This window comes from Cibotium barometz, chromosome 10 (assembly GCF_041138505.1).
Source record: "Cibotium barometz isolate CiBa-2024 chromosome 10, ASM4113850v1, whole genome shotgun sequence".
Classification (NCBI taxonomy): Eukaryota; Viridiplantae; Streptophyta; class Polypodiopsida; order Cyatheales; family Cibotiaceae; genus Cibotium; species Cibotium barometz.
The window spans coordinates 46,267,279-46,288,664 of NC_141055.1; positions in this window are offsets into that span (position 1 = coordinate 46,267,279).

Sequence of the window (21,386 nt, forward strand, 5' to 3'; positions counted from 1 at the left end):
TAAATTCTTTGAGGAGAGTGATGAGTTTCTTTTCCTCAGTTGGAGTCAAGTCCTTAGCGATATAAACAAGTTTGGTTTCCTCAGTTAGAGTCAAGTCCTTAGCGATATAGACAAGTTTGGTTTCCTCCCCTGGCTCGATAATATCAATTTCTTTGACCTCAGCTGTTGGACCATCATATGATGTGGATATACCATCTTCCTTTATTCTTTTAGCCATCCATTGGACCACTTTTCGTTCATCAATGGTGTATGTTTTGAAATGGTCTAGCACTGAAAGTAGGTCTAGTTTATCTTCATCCTCCCTTTTTATCTCCGCCATCACCTTCTTAGTCTCGCGCTCTCGGCTTTAGCCAGAACCTTGTTTCATTTTTGGCGTCCTGCTTTTGTGAGCTTAGGCATTTCTGACTCTTGAGGGATGATCTCCTCCTTATGTTTTCCTTCCAAGGATATCGTACTCAACTCCTCACCCCAATTCTTAGAGAACTCCTTATCCTCGAATGCAGATTTACATCTGGGGAAGCACCCATTAGTGAAGTTTTTATGAAGCAGTTTAGATCCAATAGGCAGTGCCCACACAAAAACACCTAAAACGTTTTGGGCATTCGACTCTCCCACAAGAGCTTCCACCTCTTTTCCTAATTGTTAAAACCCCAACACACTGTCCTAATCTTGTTACACTATTCAACATTGCTCTCTCCTCTCCTCATCTATGTATACAAGTCTCTTGTTTTACCATTTATTAGCTTAATCCCATTAACCCAAACCCAATCCTTAATCTAGCAAGTCTCATCTACAGCAGTCGAGCGCCACCCATTTTGTATCTAATCAATCACCAGGGCCATCAAGTCCCTCTCCCTCTCCTAGATAGGTGAAACTCCCAAGTCAATTGATCAAGATCCTTCCACCCAGCATCAATCCTTTATTGTTCAACTTCTTTATAGAGGTGATGTCAAGTAATCCTAAAGGGGGGTTGAATTTCTGTGTCTACCAGATCCCCAAGCTAAGCATGGAGTTACCTGTCACTCTACATCCCCCATCCCAGGTCATCAAACTCAAACCATCTTTCCACCTTTTACACAATATCTTACAAAGCCTTGTCAATTCAACTAATTCTCTTATCATTACGGTCAAAGATTCCTTCTGAAAAAGCAAGCATTTGGGAAGCAACAAGGCAATCCTTGCTATAGAATGGGTGGGCATATGAAATATACCAATACCTCCTTCCCCTTTTGGGACTGAGAGTTTATCCCATGCCAACCAAACTGGAACCCTTCTGGAGTTTCTGCTATCCCTCCATAGAAAGTCTCTGATGGGGCGCCCACAATCCTTTTCTAGTGACACTTGCCAAAATCCATCACGAGACATAAATACATTATATAAGCATTCAACACAGCATTGCAAATATCAATCATCTTGTTGTGAAAGGATTCTCTGATTCCCTCCCATTTCCTTAGATTCTCTAAAAACCTGCTAATTGCCCAATCATTTAACTGCTTATTTGTAACATTCAGCCCAAAAGGAACTCCTAGAAATCTAACAATCCGTCCCTTCTAAAACACCTCACACCCTCATCTCTGCATGTCAAGATCATTATCTTCTGTTAAGCTTATGATTCTGGATTTCTAAATATTACATCTGGAGCCAGATGCCTCAGCAAATTCATGTATGATGGTCAGAGCAAGTTTATTATTGTTGTTCCCAGCTTCCAAGAACAAAAGGGAATCATCAACAAAGCAGTGTATCACCAGTTGTTCACTGTATCTCAACTTCAGCCCGGTGCATTCTCAAGTGACACCACCAAGGGGTGAGAAGAAATAGCAAAAAAAAAGTGAAGAAAGGGGGCAACCTTGTCTAATAAATCTATTAATCTCAAACCCTCCCACTACCCTCGCATTTAGTAAAACATTAGAAAACTCCCCCTAGGATAAGATATATATGCATGTTGCCATTTTGGTCCCAAATCCAATTTGAGAGCAATGTCCCTTCCTAGCATGGCTGCCAAAATATTATCATATATTGATCTACCCTTAATGAATCCATGCTTCTTCTTAGAACTAGCTTCTTGTAGCACAGGAGTAATTCTGAGGGCAATCACCTTGGCCAGAAACTTATAAATCACGGCAGTTAAATTCCACATATCACACCTGATCCTATAGTTGGGAGCCCCATAGACATTGGTGAGCCAAATTCTTTCCCCCTTTACCAAAATTTCTACTACAACAATTCTACCGTTGGGGTGATTAGATATGATACTGGGATTGAGATCATTCTTTACTAACATCATAACACCACTATATCCCCAGTTTACTTCCCCGTACATAACCGTTCAATCCTTAAACTAATCCCTCCTAGAATTATTACCAAAAAGGTTGTGTTCCTGAATGGCCATAACCGAATACCCCCATTGCTTAACTATGCCCCAAAAGAAGCGTTATTTTTTTTAATCTTTTATCCCTTTCACATTCCACATGCACCCAAAAAATCCAAAAGAATTCTTCATGACAAAGCTGTTTCTGGAACCATGTCAACCTCCTCCCCTTCCCTTAGTGCAGCATCTTCTTTTTGTATTCCATTCCAAGCCTCTTCCACTATATGATCAAATCTTTGCTCCGAAGAGGGGCCAGTATCACTCTCCCTCAAAGGGCTATAGGGATTAGAGTAAATTAAGGGACTCAAGCTACTTTGAGATTTGTTGTCTTTGCCCTCTACCACCTGGCTAGCAAATTTTTTTATGGCCTCTGCTTTAGCCTGTCTTACACTAGTTTGCCCTTTTAACCTTGACCCAATCCCCTTCCGAATGCCCCTCAGCACTATCTTTCAATAATTCTTTTCCCTTAGACTCCATTCCCTAACTAGCAATTGATTCAGATTTCTTTTCCTTTTTTTGGGGGGGTTTACTTCCTTTTCCCCTTCTCCTTTGCCTAGGGATTGTTTTATACGGTTTTTAGCGATGTGCCCAGACTTACCGCAGGCTTTTTTAATGTATTGTTTGTCAAAGGCCAGATTGTGACTGAGCTGTTTGTGAAAGGTCCCCTCTTCTTAGGACAACCATTGGTGCATGTATTTCCATTTGATCCGCTTTTTGATGTTAACAAGACTCTGCAAAATGCATGCCCTATGTGGGTTGATATCATAGGTCTCCCTCACAGCTTAGGCCAACTCTGTGAGATATTGCTTATTACTTGGGGCCGGTGTTGTATCTCCCAAATGATGAGATGGGTGGTAGACACGCCAATAGCTTCTGTATTTCATGGAATACTACTAGAGATATACCAAAATTGATTGAAGTGGATTTAGGAAACTTGGGCATCTTAGAGCTAGGGCTTAAGTTTGGAGCCTTCACGGGTGCTTGCTTGCCTTTCCCTAAGTAAAAGACTTGAACACTACCTTATCATGCAGAACGTCTTCTTGCAGCCACCCACCAATCTTCGCCTTAGCAAGCGGTCTACCTGGATAGAAAACAATAAAACTACACATAGAGAAAAGCACCACCTGATTCTTGACTAGCTATGGGTTGATCCTCAAACATACCTTCTTCTCTTTCATCTACACCTACAATCTCTCATTCATCTAATCAGGCATATTTTTTTTCCCTCGAACACTTGCCCCCATCCTTATCTCGCATTCGCTTCATCTCTTCTACAGAGTCGACACCCCAATCTCTCCATCCGCTCGATCAATCTGCTGTCCCTTGATGCCATAGAGAAGCCACCCCAGACATGCAACCGCCGCCTCGTCGACATACGATTGCATGCAAATAACGCGTGTTAAGTGAAACACCACTACACCACTCATTCCCGCACACGTTGTGTGTGTGTGTGTGTGTTACTTTTTTTTACGTTCGATCCTGGGCAACTATGCATAAACAATGTCTGAAAAGAAGGGTACCCCCTTTTCGTATCGAACATGGGCACGAGTCTTTTCTCCCTGTACAAAGCACACATTGGCACAAGTGTTCTATAGCATCATACATCATGAGAGCTGCCAGCAAAACTGGGTTCTAGTTCAAACCGGCAATGTTGTAGTGTCTTTTGGGGAGTCTCCACCAGGCTCTTGATTAGGACCAAATATCCTCTTTCCTTTGCTTGATTGCTTGCTTAGCATTCGCTTGATGGACATTCGGAGACATGGGGACTTGATTGGGTGAGAAGAGCCAACTTGGATGGGCATCTTGACAAGTTTGACAAAGAGAGGCAGCCAGGGGAGGTGAGGTCGTCTTGCCTTCTCGGAATCTCTATTGTGATGTGGGGTATAGATCTTGTTGTAGAAGAAGAAGGAGGTTTGTCCAGGCCTTGAGAAGAGCTCCATTGAGGGATTTTGTGGGTGTGGTTACCACAGAAGAGAGCATTGCTCGAGTATTGCATAGCATTTCCATGATAATTAATTGTCGAAGGTATTGATACACCCTCATGGGCAGCTGTGCATAGAGGGTAATTAGGTGTTGAGGGGGCTTCTCCTTGAAGTTCTTCTCCTTGTCCACAGAGAAGATGACAATGGTGGCAGCCAGCACGATCTTGCCGTTGAAGAGCGGGTATTGAGGCGGCACACCATTGTAGACATAATTAGGAGGAAGAGGAGGGCGGCCGAACATCTCTCTCTCTCTCTCTCTCTCTGTGTCTCTCTCTGCGCAGGGTGTTTTTGCGAAGGTTTAGCTGCCCACACACCTGCGGATTCCGCGTTCAAGCAGCAGGTGCGTGGCTACTCTTGCTAGTGGGCTTGACCCGTCTTGACTCTTGACCCTCCATGGGCGCTCAAAAGCAAGCATCGTAGTCCGTATGTCCTTCTTTTTGACCAAAGTTATGCTAATCTTTTTTTTTTCCCCAAAGAAAAGGCTTTAGTATTAAGAAATTAGGAAAGCTTGACATAGCATAGAGAGCTTTGACCGGCATCATATCTTCTCTATATATATAACGGGGTGTGGATTTCGTCACCACGTGTTCGATTTTTTTGGTTATCTCTTGCGACTGTATGCCCGTCCACGTCCGCGACCGCATGCCCGTCTCTTACACCTGCAGGGCTGCCTTCTCTTATTCCTTCTCGTAGGTTGTAGGGCCACCTCATCCTTTCCGTAGGTTGCAACCTTCCTTCCCGCAGGTTGCAGGTTGTAGTGTGAGCCTCCCTCATTAATGTGGTGCGAGGGAAGTTTGAATATGGTCCTCCTCCATTCGTTGGCTTGCCATTTGAGTGAGCTCCCCTCCTCCATTGCGTGGGAGTCTACTTCCGCGTTCCGTTTTGGTGAGGCATCTCTCTCTCTCTCTCTCTCTCTCTCTCTCTCTCTCTCTCTCTCTCTCTCTCTCTCTCTCTCTCTCTCTCTGTTTCTAACTCTGTTTTTTTTTGTTGTGCAAGGTATTGGAGACTCCCGTGTTCCTTGCTGGTGGTGAGATGCCTTCTCTCTCTTCTCTCTCTCTCTCTCTAACACATCTTTTTTGCTTTTGTGCAGGGTATTGGAGACTGTCCTCCCGACTGCATGTCCCTCCTTTTGGTCTAGTGGGTAGCCTGGCTGTGTATTGCTCATCGTGTCGCTCTACTATTGTTTAGCCCTCCCAACGCATCGCGTATTGCTCATCGTGCCACCCTACTGACTGCAGGTTGGCCCTCCCGACGACGGCCTGTCAACTCTATTTGGTCTTGTGGGTGGCCCTCTCTATCTTAATGATTGGTGTGAGGTGAAAAAAAGAAAAAAAAACCACGCCTCTATAGCCCTTCACCTCCCAAACTTTTAAAATACTAACACGAACGGGGGCACCACCAGCCACCCACCGGTTGGAACACTTCTCACAGTTCACCACCCACCCACACCAGAAAACTTTGGGAAATCCAGTCCCATCTTCACCACACTTCAAACAAACTCAGCAAATACACATAAAACCAAGACTCTGGCTTGGATTTACTGCCAAGGGAATTCACCCTTGCGTCTGACAACCAAGCCTATGTCTCCCGGTCTCTGCTTCTCTTCAGAGGGCACCCCACCAGCAACCCTCCTTCACTTCCTCTGTAGCCCGGCTACTCTTTGTCCAGCTGCTACCTGCCAAGTGTCGTAGGCGAGTCCCACTTGTCTCCAGCCCACACATCAGCACCTCTACTGCAGCCAACCAAAACACCCAAGGCACTTTCTCTGTGTGCTACCAGCCACCATCTCAGCACCAGGAACCCTGCACCCGACGACAGTTCTCACCAGTCCGTCGCCCGCTAGGCTAATCTTCGTAGTCCGTATGTATCGTCGTGGCCTTCTTTTTGACCAAAGTTATGCTAATCTTTTTTTCTTTTTTTCCCAAAGAAAAGGCTTTAGTATTAAGAAATTAGGAAAGCATTACATAGCATAGAGAGCTCTGACTGGCATCATATCTTCTCTATATATATAACGGGGTGTGGATTTCGTCATCACGTGTTCGATTTTTTTGGTTATCTCTTGCGACGACTGTATGCCCGTCCACGTCCGCGATGGCATGCCCGTCTCTTACACCTGCAGGATCGCCTTCACTCATTCCTTCTCATAGGTTGCAGGGCCACCTCATTCCTTCCCGTAGGTTGCAGGTTGCAGTGTGAGCCTCCCTCATTAATGTGGTGCGGGAAAAGTTTGAATATGGTCCTCCTCCATTCGTTGGCTTGCCATTTGAGTGAGCTCCGCTCCTCCATTACGTGGGAGTCTACTCCCGCGTTTCGTTTTGGTGAGGCATCTCTCTCTCTCTCTCTCTCTCTCTCTCTCTCTCTCTCTCTCTCTCTCTCTCTCTCTCTCTCTCTCTCTCTCTCTCTCCCCCTATAACACATCTTTTTTGCTTTTGTGCAGGGTATTGGAGACTGTCCTCCCGACGGCATGTCCCTCCTTTTGGTCTAGTGGGTAGCCTGGCTGTGTATTGCTCATCGTGTCGCTCTACTATTGTTTGGCCCTCCCAACGCATCGCGTATTGCTCATCGTGCCGCCCTACTATTGGTTGGCCCTCCCGACGATGGCCTGTCAACTCTATTTGGTCTTGTGGGTGGCCCTCTCTGTCTTAAATAATGATTGGCATGCATGTCGTGCTTATTGTTTATGCGGTCGCTCTCTATCTTACTGTTCATGTGACCATTCTGGGCATCGTTCATGCTTGCATGCATGTCGTGCTTACTATTCATATGGCTGCTCTAGGCATCGTGCTCGCTTGCATGCATGTCGTGCTCCATGGGAAAGGAGGGAGAGAGAGAGAGAGAGAGAGAGAGAGAGAGGAGGGGGGTACCTACGAGTTCAAGCTCTCCTTTTTTTAGCAAAGGGAAATTATGTCATGGTTATGTTGGGTCAATGAAGTTTTCTAAAAACATGAGAAGAATTTTAAAACGTTTTTTAAATCTGAATAGCAAGTGTGTGTGTGTGTGTGTGTGTGTGTGTGTGTGTGTGTGTGTGTGTGTGTGTGTGTGTGTGTGTGTGTGTGTGTGTGTGTGCGTGCATGCACGCGCACATCTGTGTGTGGGCCAAGTTCCAAATGGAGTGCAAGAAGCGTAAGAAGTGGCTTGCAAAAATCTAGCAATAAACTTATTAGGGTTAAGAAGACAAACCCTTGCCAATGAGCTCTAGCCCAAGTGGTGATGTTTTGGTTGGCCCCTTTAAACGTGTACTATTTCTTGACATTCGATCCTTGGCAAAAAAGGGTACCCCCTTTACATATCAAACATGGGCACAGGTCTTTTCTCCCTATACACAGCAGACATCGACACAAATGTTCTGTAGCATCATACATCATGAGAACTACTAGCACACGGGCTTAGTTTAAAACCGACAATGTTGTAGTGTCTCCACCTCTTGATTAGCACCAAATATCCTCTTCTCTTTGCTTGATTGTTTGCTTAGCATTCACTTGATGGATATTCGGAGACCTGAGGACTTGATTGGTTGAGAAGAGCCAACTTGGTCATGACAAGTTTGAGAAAGCGAGGTAGCCACGGTAGGTGAGGTTGTCTTGCCTTCTTGGAATCTCTATTGTGACACAAAGTGATGCCCTAAGAACCAAGGAAAGTTTCTTCAATATCACCCTTTTCAGTGTGAAACACCTTTCCCTTTTGATGCTATGTGCTTCACCCCTAAACAAAGCTAGCTTCTCCTCAAGTAGCTAAAGCCTTTCCAAGATTATGTCCATCATTCCCACAAGGCTCCACTAAATGGGTCTCTTATGATGGGGTTGTTACATTTTCTTTGTAACACTATGCCATACACATCAACCTAATGACTATAACAATTTGTTCTTTAAAAACTTACACCATATATATATCAACATAATGACTACAACAATTTGTGGGTTAAAAACTTACACAACCTTGTGGTCCCCTACTCTTTTTAACTAATTTTGTTATTCGTAACCTCTTTAGGGATGCCCATTTTTATATTAGGGTATTTAACTTTTGGACGTGCCTTTTGTGTCATCTACCAAGATTAATGTGTTTAATGAAGCTATGTGCACTGGTATGATGTTTAGCAAGATTAATGTGTTTAATCAGCTATGTACGTTGGTCAGGATTAATGTGTTTAATAAGCTGTGTGCATTGACTCATTTTATTTTTGGATCAAGGTGATGATTGAGTGGCAGATTATGCATTAATCATGGGTGGAACGTGTTGAACAACTATGAGACATTTTGGAAGACATGTGAACACCTTTTATGGTTTCATATTTAGGCATTAATAATTTTATAAGGCTAAGGCCTCATACGTTTTGTACATACCAAATAGTATTTTGTATTTTTGGTAGGCCTAAGACTTTACATTAATGCTTGCTATTATTTTGTAGAGCTTGCATACTAATAAACTTAAAAGTGCTTTGTTTTAGGAATTATCTTGTTAGAAAGCAGGCGTTTTTTCAAATACATATAAATATGGGAGAGTGGTACAATCACAGGAAATTGGTTCTTGGGGAGACACATCACTATTAACTATCAAACGAAAACTGGTGCTTTAGTTTAGGAATTATCTTTTTAGAAAGCAGGCATTTTTTTAGATACATATAAATATGGGAGAGTGGTACAATCACAGGAAATTGGTTCTTGGGGAGACACATCACTATTAACTATCAAACCGATCAAGCTACATAGGCTTCAACAATTATCTTGAGCAAGATAGCATAAAACAAAAAATTATCAGATATCACATGAGAGAGTTTTGGGTGCAATCCATCCCCACCAAAGAAGTGTCAGCATAATCCCACTTCTTGGGTATTTATGTCTTTATTAACAAAAATAGTTCACATGCCAAAAATAGTTGCACACTCTTGCATGGGCTTGCCCTTTACAAAAAATAGGAGTTGCTTTTACCAAAAGCTTAAATAAATCCTTCCTATCCAAATCACTAAGAAAAAATACATATAAACCCCCATGGGCTAGTTCACCGGTAATCAAATTAATAGGTCCATGCCCATGTATAACAAAAGTGGGCGGCTAACAAAATACAAAAATATCTCGTACCATGACCAAAATAAAAAATCATTGGCTATCCCACCAATGCCAAAATACTAAAAGAAAAACCTTCCCAGTAATTGCTCACATCAAATCACTGCCATCGTGCCCTAGCCATACCGATTCACGAGCACAAAAGTCATCAATCTCACCAACATATAAGTTATCCATTCAAACACATTACACATTAGCAACACATGTAAAAATTACACAACAACATATTAGCATGAAATCCACCACTTAGTTCTAGCCATCCCTGAATTCATATGTCCATGGAATATTCAGAATCATCCAAGTGCTATGCTACGAACATAGTGGTAATTAGGATCCCCAATTAACCACAGAGGGATGGACGGACAAATCGTAACATCCCTCCTGCTTGGGATAGCAATTATCCTCGATTGCGTCATATTTATTGGCCTGTATTTGAAAGTAAGATTGGATGCGGTCGGGATAGGCACGGAAAAACCACTCTGACATCCATCGAACATTCTCTCTAGGATGATTTTTAAAGGTCAAAAGGTATCTATTATACAATGTACTTTTGCGAGTGGTAGTGATCTCATGGTCAATAATAGCTTCATGTTGAAGCTTTTCTTTACCTAGTCAATAAAATATGCGTTTTCTCATACAAAGTATGTGTAGGAAGTGATCCCTTATAAGGTCTTAAAAGACCGATATAGAAAGAATTGTGAATTCTCCAATGAGAAGGAAGTGAAAGCCGATATGCTAGGTCATTAATTTTTTGAGTAATTTAAAAAAGGACTATAAAAAGGAGAAGCTAACTTAATGACATGGTTAGTTCTTGATCATTCGAAGTGATATTCTACTATAACGAGAGAATTATGGTTCATCTTAGAGTGCATGCTCCAAAGAGGGATACAAAGGCATGTCTTATTATGGGCCTCTTGAAGATCCCAAAGAGAAACTTAGTAATGAATACTAATGACCCGATAATAACAATGCTAGAGAGTTAATCCAACACACACAATTTCCATTAGATGGAGGGCCCTTAAATAGGTCGAGAAACATCATCACATTAGCCCATCTCTTAGCTCGTAGCATTGCCAAATGTTTGGTTGTGTAAACCAATACATATTATTCTTAGTCCTCAACTAACACCTGAGAATTTTATGGCAATTAATAGGCGTTCTGAGTCCCCATGTTCCAAATGGAGAAAAAGCATTTAGGTCATCTAAGGTTAGGGCATGAGAAGTAAGTCCTTTAGGACCATACACAAGGTAGATAACATAATACAAAGGTCTTAAGGCTCTAGGCCAGTCTTGGAGGGGCCAACCTATGAACCTTGGGCATGGTAGGCACCATAGGCCACATCTTCTGGGAATACAAGGCCTTAGCATATAGTCGGTTAGCATTGGCTATCTGAAGTAACAGCCATCCCCACAATAGCCAAGGCTCACACAAAAGAAAAGAAAAAGCATTAAATGCCAATTTACTTCAATCGTGCGTTGTTATTTCCTAACCAACAATAGTAAAAGGTCACCGATTGAAATAGCTTTTGTCACTATATAAGCAGTCCCATAATCCCTTGCATAATCTATCTCATGAATCATTCTTTCAGCCATAGATACAATGTAGATATGTGTGCCTAAAGACCATAGTCTTTTGAATGCATAGTTATCAGCCAAGCATGTGCATCATTCCATCGGCAGCGGCCCAAGGTAAAAAATAAGACACCTTTAAGAATCTATGAGTGTAATGGGTTGGCGAATATATATTCTTTATAGCCCTAGAAATTTAGAATTTGGGGTGAATCTTTTGGATTTCTTAAAACGAATGGTAGTATCTAATGTATTTTTGGCAAATACTTCTTAAAAATAAGATTTTTTTAAAAAGTTGGACGAATCTTTTAAAAAATGAATTTTAAAAAAATAGCCAAAAAAATTTTGGAGATCCTTGGAAAATAGCCAATTGGCTATAAATATCCCCTAATTGTTTCCTTGAGAGAAAGCCTCGAAATTTGCTTCAGTACGAGTCTTTAGTAGTGTAGATCCCCCCTTAGTAGATTTGCATGTGCATAAGGCTATACGAAGTGGCTTCAACCCCCCGTTGCTGCTTGATGCTTTAACAGACGTCGAGTCTACAATGTCCTTGCATTTGGCAGTCCTCATCAGTCATTCTCAGTAAGTTCTCTGCATTGTAACAATTCTCCAAAGTATTACTCCTGCTGCTTTTAACAAGAGGGGGCCCTTCATTGGATATATTGGGACCCAATCTAGTGTTCTCTCTCTCTCTCTCTCTCTCTCTCTCTCTCTCTCTCTCTCTCTCTCTCTCTCTCTCTAGCTCTACGTATCAAAGATTAAAGTGGATTGTTCCATGCTCACTACATAAAGGTATAAAGGTGGCCTTGTCCTGCCTTGTCAAATGATCTACCTAGCTGTATTTTATAGACATAAACTTAGTAGAGGAAAAGTAATGAACACTAATGTGACAAGATAATAACAATGCTAGAGAGTTAATCCAACACCACAGACGATTTATAAGAGATGAGGGGGAAGGCTTTAGAGAGGTTGAGATACATCATCATTATCCCATGGCTTAGCTTGTGGCATTGCTAATTGTTTGGCTGTGTAAGCCAGTACATGTTATTCTTCATCCTCAACCAACACCTGGGATCTTTATGGCAACCAATAGGAGTTCGGACCCCAGAGTTCCAAATGGAGTGGTGTTTATGGAGTGTAAAAATCTAGCAATAACTCTATTTAGGATTAAGAAGGCAAACCCTTATGGTAATGTTTTGGTTCGCATGTGGACGTGTACTATTAGGGCTAAGAAGGCAATTCCTTGCTAGTGAGCTCTAGCCCAAGTGGTATAGGTTTTGGCGGGCCTATAGATGTGTACTATTTTTTTTAAAGGATCAATAGTAAATATATATATTAGCTAGAGAAATCCAAATACACCAATAAATCATTTACATCAAGAAAAATCCATTCCTGTACTTTTCAATATGCACTTCATTTAAAAGATTACAAAGCAAAGCCCATCTCTCATTTTCCAATAGAAAACTAGAATGCACCCATGAAATTTGATACCCTTCTATAATGCAAGCCTCCATCATGGCCTCAGTAGTACACCCCCGGTCTGCTTTTCCACAATGTCTCCCTTCTTAGACCATATTTTCACTCTGGGCCTGGTTCCAGCTAAATTCTTTATAAAAGCTACAAAGGTGTAATTCTCCTTAAGATACCACCTTCTGGTTCTAGGTCCAAACCTAGGTAGTTTGATTTTCCATCCTTCAATGTCATTTACATGTCATGGGTTAGAAACCCCTAGTATGTTTAAAGCTTCCCCAGATTTAGGCATGAATCAAGAGATGCGCATCTGCAGCTTCAGCAAAAACTGGTCCAAGCCCTCATTTCTCACCTTATTCACATTAATCACATACCAGCACATACAAATACATTTATGCATTACATCTCTCACATCAACACCAACAAGACTCAAGCATTCTGAAAGACAATAGCATTTCTACTGAGCCAGATTTCCCACAAACAGGATGCCCTGATTATATTAAACAATATCTTTGCACCTTCATCATTGAAGGCCCATTTTCCAAGTAGCCAATCCCCCCAATAACCCTAGATTACTAGGCATTGTTCAAACCATTTTCCAATCCTTCCCCATGCCCCTTTGATTGCTGGGCTTTCCCAAAATGCATGTTTACCATCCTCGAATGCAGATTTACATATGGGGAAGCACCCATTAGTGAAGTTTTTATGAAGCAGTTTAGATCCAATAGGCAGTGCCCACACAGAAACACCTAAAACGTTTTGGGCATTCGACTCTCCCACAAGCAGCTTCCACCTCTTTTCCTAATTGTTAAAACCCCAACACACTGTCCTAATATTGTTACACTATTCAACATTGCTCTCTCCTCTCCTCATCTATGTATACAAGTCTCTTGTTTTACCATTTATTAGCTTAATCCCATTAACCCAAACCCAATCCTTAATCTAGCAAGTCTCATCTATAGTAGTCGAGCGCCACCCATTTTGTATCTGATCAATCACCAGGGCCATCAAGTCCCTCTCCCTCCTAGACAGGTGAAACTCCCAAGTCAATTGATCAAGATCCTTCCACCTAGCCTCAATCCTTTATTGTTCAACTTCTTTGCAGAGGTGATGTCAAGTAATCCTAAAGGGGGGTTGAATTTGTGTGTCTACCAGATCCCCAAGGTAAGCAAAGATCTATCAAAAATCTAGCAATAACTCTATTTAGGGTTAAGAAGGCAAACCCTTATGGTAATGTTTTGGTTCGCATGTGGATGTGTAGTATTAACCTTATGGTAATGTTTTGGTTTGCATGTGGCATCCCCAATTAACCACAGAGGGATGGACGGACAAATCGTAACATCCCTCCTGCTTGGGATAGCAATTATCCTCGATTGCGTCATATTTATTGGCCTGTATTTGAAAGTAAGATTGGATGAGGTCGGGATAGGCACGAAAAAACCACTCTGGCATCCATCGAACATTCTCTCTGGGATGATTTTTAAAGGTCAAAAGGTATCTATTATACAATGTACTTTTGCGAGTGGTAGTGGTCTCATGGTCAATAATAGCTTCATGTTGAAGCTTTTCTTTACCTAGTCAACAAAATATGCGCTCAAAGTATGTGTAGGAAGTGATCCCTTATAAGGTCTTAAAAGACCGATATAGAAAGAATTGTGAATTCTCCAATGAGAAGGAAGTGAAAGCCGATATGCTAGGTCATTAATTTTTTGAGTAATTTAAAAAAGGACCATAAAAAGGAGAAACTAACTTAATGACATGGTTAGTTCTTGATCATTCAAAGTGATATTCTACTATAATGAGAGAATTATGGTTCATCTTAGAGTGCATGCTCCAAAGAGAGATACAAAGGCATATCTTATTATGGGCCTCTTAAGGTCAAGAGAATTGATAGGACCTGGTGAAGATCCCAAAGAGAAAGAGTTACTTGATCTCTTGTTGAAGGAATTCATCAAGGATTGCTTTCCTTGAAAACACACAAATTAAGAAATCCACTAAAAGTTTGTAGGTGATTATGGTGGATAGTAATGGATTAGGATCAATGTTTTGACATAAACTTAGTAATGAATACTAATGACCCGATAATAACAATGCTAGAGAGTATCCACACTAGCGAGCTGCTCCTTAAAATGTTTAATCTTGGTCAAGAAATTTCCATTGAGTCTCCCTCATTCATGTGCTCACACTCCAACTGTTTGTGCAAATATGCAACATGTGCTTCATTGCGCACCTGGTATAATGCAACAAGCGCATCCCATGCATGTTTTGAAGTCTTACATGATCGAATATGAGGAATAATGCTTCACTTCACAGAAAGTTCAAACAATGCATGTGCCTGTGCATCTCTTCCATCCCATCTCGTTTGAGCAGCAGTGGGAGGTACTGGTGGTGCATGTGGAGGAGCCACATCTATATCAGATTCTACTTCAGATGTAGCACTTGGTTGCATTGGTAGTTGTGAAACAAGACGAGTTTCACTACCACTGACCACATTCTAAAGGCCTTTAGCAACCAGTACATGCCTCATCATATAGGACCATAATGGGTAGTTAGTCCCATCAAGTTTGTCCTCAGCAGACAACATGTTGAATACATCACTACTGCCAGCCATGACTGTCTACCAAATGCAAAATCTTTCAACACACTGCAAGTACTCAGTATTCACTGAGTGCAACCTCGAATGGCTACCAACTGACTGAATCACCTGCAAAGTGTATGAAAAATAACACAGAGTAGAGAATAGAGTGTTACTCGGTGCAACAGCAACCTCGAATGGCTGCCAACTGACTGAATCACCTGCAAAGCGTATGAAAAATAACATAGAGTAGAGAATAGAGTGTTACTCGGTGCGAAAGTATAATGGTCGATGTTGAGACACTATAGATGCTGCTGCACACCAAATCTTTGCCCCGCTGCTGCTGCACAGTTTAAACACCCAAAATCAAGCAAAACCAATCCAAAATGACGCCTCTCCAGAATGTCTGCAAAAACCTTGTGGTGCCTAAAATGCGCCGCGCACCTCGAAAATTCTTTATACTGCACACTACAGTATATACCTTCTTCTCCTAAGAGGGTATCTCAATCGGAGATAGAAAATTAGGGTCAGAGAGAGGGAGGCAGACTACTAAATCAAGTGTCAAGGAAGCTAGCTCTGATACCAATTGTTGGAATTAGGGTTAGGGTGGCAACAATGCACACACACAAGATAGAGAAGCTTGAGGGCACACAAACTCAATAGATTAGAATAAACAAATGTGTGCCAAAGGGAAAAAACCTCCTAGTAAGGGAAAAAGTGCCCTAGCGGTCCTAAGTGTGTTCAAACACATCTCTACCATATAAAGAACATAAATTTAATGCACTTAACATCTTTTGGTTTTGTATGTCGAGTGGCTTTTGGGTTGGGGAGATAGCAGAAAAAAAATCAAAATTGAAGAGACATTTCACGAAAGAAGATATTAGATACATAAGAAATCAAAGGAAGATGTACACACACACACACACACACATGTATGTATATGTGTGTGTGTGTGTGTGTGTGTGTGTGTGTGTGTGTGTGTGTATAGATATACATATATACATATATATATATATAATACATACACACACACATATATATACATACATATGTAGGTATGTATGTATATATATGTGTGTATGTATTATATATATATATATATATATTACATACATTACATATATACATATATATATATATATATATATATATATATATATATATATATATATATATTACATACATTACATATATACATATATATATATGTGTATATATATATATATTACATACATTACATATATACATATATGTATGTATGTATGTATTACACACACACACATATATGTCCCTTGTAGTGACAACAAGCGAGAGGTTGAGGACCCTAGCTCTCCACAAGAGAGCGTTTTTCTACTAAGAGTGGCTAGAGGTGCAGGCTAGTAAGACCATTGAATTCTTCATCCTCTTCCCTCTATCTTGCAAGGCTTAAGTGTTCTCAAATCGGTGAAGAGATATTATGACAAAATGTTACGGAAGGCAGTGTTGTTAATTATAAGGAAGCAAGGGGGTGATCATACATGCATAAATGGATCCTTCCTCTTCCTTTCAAATCAAGAAAGAAATAATTGTAGAGAGTGTTCGTAGATGATTTTCATACCTCTTTGCTATTTAATCTTCATAATACTTATATATTATACACACACACACACACACACACACACACACACACACACACACACACATAGTGTGTGTGTGTGTGTGACACTATAAGTAAATGGGCGGGGAGAAAAGAGAGAGAAAGCTATGGAAAGATCAACCTCTACTCCAATTCCTCAGTGAGTGATAGCATAAAGGTAAAGGGAAGAGGGAGAAGAGAACTTGCATCAACACACCATCACTCACCCACACAATCATTAAGCATGCACGTTAACAAAGAAGAGAAAACATGAAACTCAAACTCAATTGTAAGAATGGGATTATGTGTTTTCTTATTAGTGAAAATATCTTATATACAAGACTCATATGTATAAAGCTCAGCTGCCCAGTAATGTCTAGGGGCCCAAGCTAGTGTAGACTAATTTCCTAGTCTATGTATACACTACTGACATTACACAAGGTGTAAGCTCGCTTTTGACTATCTTTCGGTATTACACAAGTAGTAAGCTCGGAGATTTCCCATAATCCTTTACATGAAGTTCATTACGTGCTACAAAAAATATGGCTGAGAATGTTGCTGTGCTTTCAGAGTAATTTTAGCCAATGTGATTAATATACCCTCCTCACTAATCATGGTTCCATCCTTATAATCGCCCTACTGAAGCTTCATGGGAGTCGATGCTAGAAGCCGCTAAAGTTCTAGTAGAAGTCAAAACAAGACTGCATGTATTGGTAGTGGGTGGTGCGGTGGAACGCCTTATAGAATGTCCATGAGATGGTTTCAAACATAGCTTACTCTAGCCTTGCATCCACTGTACTTGCTTTTGCAGTAGAGCTGAGTATCTATCATAGAGTAGGTCCTTTGTTGATGTTGAAGACCAAGCCTTGGAGAGCTTTCATCAAAAGCATGCCAATCTGGAAACTTTACTTGGAGGGACATTGATGAGTTAAAAAAAAGCAAATAGTGATGACGATGTCGGGGTCACACACCTCATCATAATCTTGGATAAAATTGCACATTGTTCAAAGCATCCAACCTTCGTGGAGAAGGAGGGGTGGTCGAGGTGGAGGTATCCAGGAAAAGTTGAACTACAGCTTCGGGTTCTATTCTAGGTCTTTCCTAAAGAGGTCTTAGGTTCATCTTCATTCTATTGGGAAATAAATTGGGCTGACTTGGAGGTACCTGAGAGCATAGCAGTACTCTTTCCAATGTTTTGCCTAGAGAAGTTAGCATCACCGCCATCAAAATATTCGCCCATGATGAGTTCATGTGTGATTGGGATGGCTCTAGCTTATGGGATCTTGTATCCCCATTGGTCCCTCTTATAACGAGCTCTTGACCATTTGGCTAAATTTCTCTTTAAGATAAACTTAGATTAGGCAAATGTTGAGGCGATCAGTGATCCTATCGATATCTAGAGTGGGGTCAGGGTGCTGCCTCTATTCTAGGATCATGATGGCTTTGCCAATGTCAATGTCATTGAGTGGATCACACCAATTGATGGGTAGTCAGAGGGTTTAATATGTTGCAACTCTCTGATATCTAGAGTGGGGTCAGGGTGCTGCCTCTATTCTAGGATCATGATGGCTTTGTCAATGTCAATGTCATTGAGTGGATCACACCAATTGATGGGTAGTCAGAGGGTTTAATATGTTGCAACTCTCTGATGGGGGTGCTAGGATTTTGCCTTCTTCTAGGACTCCCAAAGACAAGGCTATTGCATGTGGTGTTAGTGGGGGGTGGTCTTGCAAATTTGAGGCATTGATGAGTCCATTTAGGATGTCCCCTAAAGATGTTAGTGGTGGGGGTGGTTTGGAAGACAAAAGGGGGGATGGCAGCATTGGAGAGGTAGGGGTGTAACTCTGGGCGGTAGAGTGGCAGAGCAGGTGGTGAGGTCGAAGGCAACAAGAGGGGGAGCTAATGGTGAGGGTTGTTCTTTTGCCTTGTCTTTGGTAGAATCATCTGGAATGGGTGCAACTGAAGAAGAGCATAAAGGGGAAGGGCCCTTGTGAGCCTATCTTGGGCCACCAGCCTTTGATATCCAACTAGGTGGTCCTCCCCTAATCGGTCCTTTACTACCTGACGCATCGTCATCGTCCTTGTACTTGGTAGTGTCACTTGTGTCTTCCTCCTCTTCCTTCACAGTGAGTGCTAGTTTCATGGATCTATAAAATTTGTAGGCGGGTAGGCCACATGGATGGTGTCAAAAAGATGGCATTGGCACCTCATGAGTTGTAGTTGCTTCCAAATCATGTGATACACAACCATGATGCTAATGGGCTTGTAAACAATGTTTCCCTCTGCAGTGAGATGGCTATTGTATATCATCTGTTGCATGCCAGCCATGAGTGCACATCCACCATTGGATGGCTCTATTGATGAGGTTTGTGGAGGATGGGTATGGATAGAGCTATTCGGGAACAAAAAGCTCAATGTAATCCCCCTCTTCCAAGTGGTTGCAGAGAAGGTGGTGACTCTACACTAGGACTAAAGGCCGAGGCAGAGGACAAGGTGAGGGAAACATAAGCTTGATGGTGGAGGGCTCTGTGAAGGAGATGGTGTTTTAGAAGAACATCATGGCTATTGTGGGTGGGGAAGCCCGTGGAACCTTAGAGAGGATGGTAGAAAAGGTTGCAGTGGGGATGTCTTCGTCGATGTAGATGTTGTGTTAAAGAAGGTTAAGTTAGAGGCTTTGGTGTTACAGGTTGAGGATGCCATAGGGTAGTTGGGGAGGGATGGAGAGGTTTGAAATGTTGGTGGTTGCATCCATTAGGATGTCAACCTTCTTCTCTGTGTTGATGAGACCTATTCCTGCTATGAACTAGATTTCATCTATGTAATATGTTGTTCCAGATAAGCAATGGTTTTATCTTTCGCTCTAATGGACCTCTTGAAGTCTTTGCACTACTCAAACATATTACTGTGGATTTCATCCATGAGCTTTTGCCTATTTTGTGCCACTATCTTAGGCCTTTACAGTGCAGCAATATCCAATGTAAGCTCCTCTTGAGTATGTGATCTTACTTCTCTCACTCCCTCGACTTTCCTATGCATCACATCTAGTTCTCTCGTTGTAGGAGGCTTAAAGACTTGCCTATGTGTGACTATACATGATACACCTTTGAAGCACCTAAGGGTATGCCAAAGGTTAAATTGTGGGAGATAATATTTCTCCAATTAATTATTCAATGAATATTTTTTGAGAGCATGGGATAAAGTGGCAATTTACATGCATGTACACCTCGAAGGAAAAGGAAAAACATGCATATTGCAAAAGTTACCCGTGTATTGATGAATGAGAAAGGAATGCATATTGCCAAAGTTACTCGTGTATTGATGAATGAGAAAAGGATGAATCATTATTTTTAGGCTGAAATAGTAGTAATTATAGTTTATATCATGAACAGGATGAGCAACACAACAATTCATGGCATGATGCTTGAACAAAAGTTACTAGTGGAAAACTAGATTTGGCACAGTTGTAAGTGTTTAAGCACATTGCTTATGTACATGTACCAGATGAAGTGAGGAGTAAGTTGGATCCCAAGGCAGAAAATTGTATATTTATTTAATATTCCCTTGAGAAGAAAGGTTATAGATGCTATAACCCCACTACATGTGAGATGCGAGTGAGCAAGGATGTTGTGTTTGATGAGATTAGTTGGTATACATTAGTGAAGGACTGAAGCAAAGAATCAAATTTGATGCCTTAAATGCTGATTATTAGCAGCAATCACGTGTACTTAGTGGACTAGTAGAGTCCTCTAGCAACAAGTCTACTATAATATCTTAGTCAAGCAGGTTGGACAGGATGTTAGGCATTCTCTTGTGTGTACTAAATCAAGTACCAAATCAAGTTGGAACAATGGAGCATCTATAATTCTAAAAGAAGAATCAACAACCATGATGAAATTGAATTCTAAAAGAAGAATCAACCACGATGTTATCACTTTTATTGGGCAGGGTTTATTTACGACTAGATATAATAAGGCTTGGTGATTTATAAATACAAACTTGTGAGCCAAAAGGCAATGTGCAAATTTCTTTATACTGTAAACCATGGCTAAGTCTTTCCTTTCTATGGTGGTGTACTTCATCTTGGCATCATTCAAATACCGACTAGCAAATTTTTTAGAGGAACCCATGCTATGTTCACCAAGCTGTGCTAGTAGGGGAACCCATCTTGTGTTCATTCACATACCAACTAGCAATTTTTTTAGGGGAACCCATCTTGTGTTCACCAAGCTATGCTAGTAGCCATCCACATGGACATGAAAAACTATGTCTCATCTTTTGCTCGCTATATTGGTTCATTTGCCAATGCATGTTTGAATTTAACATAAGCTTCACAGTCTTTTGTATAGTCAAACACTATTAATAACTTATACAAAGGCCATACAAGATCACTATATAAGATTATAAATCTTTGATAACAATCCACATGCCCCATGAAATATTGAACTCCTTTTATAGTTGTGGTAATTTCATAATTAGTTTGACCTTAGTATTGTCACAGAAATACCATTTTTGGAAACAATGTGTCCCAAGGCTACTACATAATTGGACATTTCAATGGATTGAGTGAAATCCGATATGAAAGGCATCATTCTAAGGTTTTTCTTAGCATTCTAAGTGCTCCTTTCATAGGGGATTAATATAAATGTCATTAATGAGTACCTCAAGGAATTTTCAAAGATGATCCTTATAGATTGTGCTCATTAATTATTGGAATGTTACTAGAGTGTTGGTGAAATCAAATGGAATTT